The following is a 3,787-nucleotide window of genomic DNA, read 5'->3' on the forward strand; positions in this document are numbered from 1 at the left end:
GCTTATATATTAAGGATTATAACTTAGGGAATATAACTTATAGCTTATAGCTTAACGCTTAACGCTTATGCCTTAGGGCTTAAGACTCATTCTTACAAGCCTACGATGGCGCCCACCCTACCTCCAACTCACCTCCACCTTTATATGACAAACCCACACACCCTGCCCCAACACCACCCACCCACCACCCTCCTGATGTCCATACTCTCACCCACACCAACATGCTTACCCTAACCCTTACCCTGCATTTATCCTACCTATACCCTCACCTCCATACCTAGCTACACCTATACCCGAAGCATATAACTATACTTTAATTACCGCAAGCCCACACCGAAGTTGATTCTTAGTTCACCCTTCTCCACCGACCACAATGTATACCCTAATAACAACCCCTACCACCGTCCACACTCATATACATATCCACCTCCCGAGCTACTTTTACACTAACCCTTACACTCACACCCACACCTACACCCATATGTATTACTCTATTATTATTGTGTAACTTTTAGTGTCGTATTCACCCAATAACCCACCCACCACTCCATGTCCGCACATATACCCTACAGTACCTCATCCCTACACCGCTCAGATTAATATATTGATTAAAGAGTAATTCATGGTTTATCATCATTAATCGAATTTCAAAAAAATTAAAAAGGTAAGAAAATTATTATTAAATTAATTTTCCTATTTTTTTGAACTTGTTGAAACCTAAAATATTTTACTAGGATAATTTTTATCTTTATTTTGAAAATTTTGAAAATTTTCAAAAATTTCAAAAATTTTGAACTTTTTTATACAATTACAATTACTCATTTAGACTTCAGTTCCCCCCCCCCCCCTGATTTTCCCTAAAAAAACCGTTCCTGGCTCTCTCAAAATCCCTGCTCGCTCCCTTTATCTCTCAAAATTCTGAACATATATCTCCACTTCCGTTCATACGCTCTGCTCTCTTCTCGCTCAGTAATCCCTATTTGGTGGTGTTGGTAACCTGGTTTCGAGATCAGGGTTTCAGATGACGAATATGTATCAGTCGGCGCTTTGGAGGAAGAAACAATCGGATATGATGCGATTTATGAAGACTTGATTTAGTAGACCGATGATCCAATAGTAGTAATCTTCAATCGATTTGGTATCTTTCATCTTCAAATTATGTATATGAGTGTGGGTATGGTTGCTCGTGAGTATGCGACACATCAGTCCAAGAAAACACACAGCAGCTGGACGCCTCGAGCAATTCCCGATTGCTCGCCGCTGATTGCTCTGCCGATTGCCATCGCTGGAGACCGTCGCACCCAACAGCACCGATGACCGTTTCACTCCAAAAATTCGATTCAGGTTCGATATTCTTCAATCCTTTCATGATTTCGTTCAATTTGATTTTGGATGCTCTCGGTCAATTCCTCTTTCCCCTAATTTTAGTTGAGTCTCCGACGGAGGAGGGTTAGTAGTATGTTGTTCTTCAGTCAATCTGCAAGACTGCAACCACAGTTGATTTCTACGGTAAGATAGTAATCTTCCTGCTTGTAATTTGATTTCAATTTCATTATAAATCAAAGAATTGCATTCGATCTACTCAATTCCTCTCCAAAATTAGATATTATCTTAACTTTCACTGCAAAATCAAACATGTTTTTTAGTTATTTGTGTAAATGTTTCTCTATGTATCACTTGTTATTCAAAAAAATTTTGTAAATGTGTTTGGTTTTAAATATTTGAGTTATGTAGGCACATCAACAAGCTTCTGAGAAGCATTGATACGGAAGATTGGTTGGTGGAACTTTCGACATATTTTAAATTGGTTGAGAGATGGTTGGGTTCCTAATTTTTCAGATTAAAGCGTTCAGAGCTTTTCTGTGAGGCAGAATAATACCAGCTTCTTGTAAGTTGTTCATTCTTTCCTCTTTCAAATGGCCTTTTGGTTCTATTGTTTTCAACTTTCCCTTTACAAAGTTGACTGAATATTTTTCAGATTAAAGTGTTCATAGCTTTTCTGTGAGGCAGAATAATACCAGCTTCTTGTAAGTTGTTCATTCTTTCCTCTTTGAAATGGACTTTGTTTTATTTTATGCTTTTTTCATTTAAATGTTTCCGTTTGATCAAATTGTTATGTATAGTCAACAGTAGTGCTTAAAATGTGCATGTTCTTTTGACATAGATTCATAAAAACAATAAAGTATCTAAAATTTAAAGTTAAACTTTGCGATTAACAGGAAAAAGAAGCAACTTAAATGGTTTTGAAGGATGAAATACAGTTGATGGTGAGTTAGTTCATTCCCCAAAAAAACTACAATGAAGTCCGAAGAACTTGAATACTCTAACCTATGCGGAGCATTGGGAAACTTTTTCTAGTTTACATTAAGATTCAAGATTAAGAATCATTCATCGTTATCTGAAAGGTTAGCAAAATTTTGCTGGATTTTGATATGAACCCTAAGATTTCTGATTTTGGTCTATTGAGGATTGTTGGAGTGGATCAAACTGAAGTAAACACCAATCGAATTGTCGGAACATAGTAAGTTTTTAACTCCCTTGTTTCTACTATGATTAAGAATCATACATTAATAGTTTTTTTTTCCTTCGTAAACTACTCTATTATGTCTTTTATTTATTCAATTTTGTTTCAATGTTATTGGTATATGTATCAAATATAAAATCACATCAAGACAATTAACTTCAAAACTCAAAGAAGCGCAAGGAAACTTTTATATTGAGTAATAGCCTTCTCATGAAGACAATGACCAATACCAACAAGATGAATGCCTAGTTATGTCTAGTTTTTGGTTTATGATGTTTTTGCTTTATTTATCATATTTTTATACTTGCACTTAGTAGAATTTTCATTTTTTTTGGTATTTTAATTACGAATTTAATGTATGGATTTGGATTTCAATTATTAATAATATCTAATTCTGAATATTGATATTGTTTCATATTGTCGGTTTTGGTTACTTTCATTTATATATTCTTTTGATATATCTACAATATAGAAAAAGTAACGATAAAAATTGAATTATTGTGGCATTAATATAAATTTGGCCATGTTTTATAGATTTTCAATGTCTCTAAAATTATACAATGGTTATTTTACATCATTTTTTAACGTGTGGCTAAATGGGTAATAATAGCCATAATATACAAGAATTGTGAGTCTACAGTTGTTTTAAGGTGATGTTTTTTTCTAAAATTTTTGTGACTAAGTTAAACAATAACAACATGAAAAACAATTTATGTGGCAAATAAATACTATAATTGATTGTTGTTGAGACTAAATACTAGCAAATCGTCACTTACATCATTAATTATGTGTCCATTTACCGAACATGGACATGTTCACCGTAATTATATGTGTCTAAAATATACCCAATAGTCTTAATACGATACCGAATAGTCCTTAATTTTAACAAAATGTGTGCCTTTATAATACTTATGATTGTATTTAACTTAATTGTATGTCTCTACACGATAGGTTATAGTCACAAAAATTGATTGTTTTTTGTGACTAATAATTAGCAATTCGCCACTTATGGAAGTAATTACATGTGGCCATTTAGCAAACATGGTCACACTCACCGTAATTACATGTTTACAAAAGATACACAATAGTCTTAATAAAATTTAAAATATGTGACAATATAAAAGAAAAACAACTACACTAAAACATCATGAATGTCGCAAGTTGGTGATATACAGTCACCACATTTACTAAATAAATGTGACTACTAACAGTTTAACACTATAATATTGGATATGTAAGGAACAAAATTTCATACATATTTGT

The 3,787-nt window shown here is 33.3% G+C and overlaps 1 long non-coding RNA gene across 2 annotated transcripts; it reads left to right on the plus strand.

Annotated features, from left to right (window-relative positions):
* The first annotated feature begins 873 nt into the window (after positions 1-873).
* On the plus strand, positions 874-2,919 carry LOC145062137 (uncharacterized). 2 transcript variants are annotated; one of them, XR_013687442.1, is made up of 6 exons: positions 874-1,344; positions 1,429-1,509; positions 1,735-1,888; positions 1,979-2,027; positions 2,220-2,521; positions 2,673-2,919. It is a non-coding gene; the product is annotated as an uncharacterized LOC145062137 (long non-coding RNA). The 2 variants fall into 2 exon arrangements; XR_013687441.1 differs by having other exon boundaries at positions 877-1,344; positions 2,220-2,919.
* The last annotated feature ends 868 nt before the right edge of the window (positions 2,920-3,787 follow it).

This window comes from Lactuca serriola, chromosome 7 (genome assembly GCF_051521515.1).
Source record: "Lactuca serriola cultivar US96UC23 chromosome 7, Lser_US96UC23_V15, whole genome shotgun sequence".
Taxonomy (NCBI): Eukaryota; Viridiplantae; Streptophyta; class Magnoliopsida; order Asterales; family Asteraceae; genus Lactuca; species Lactuca serriola.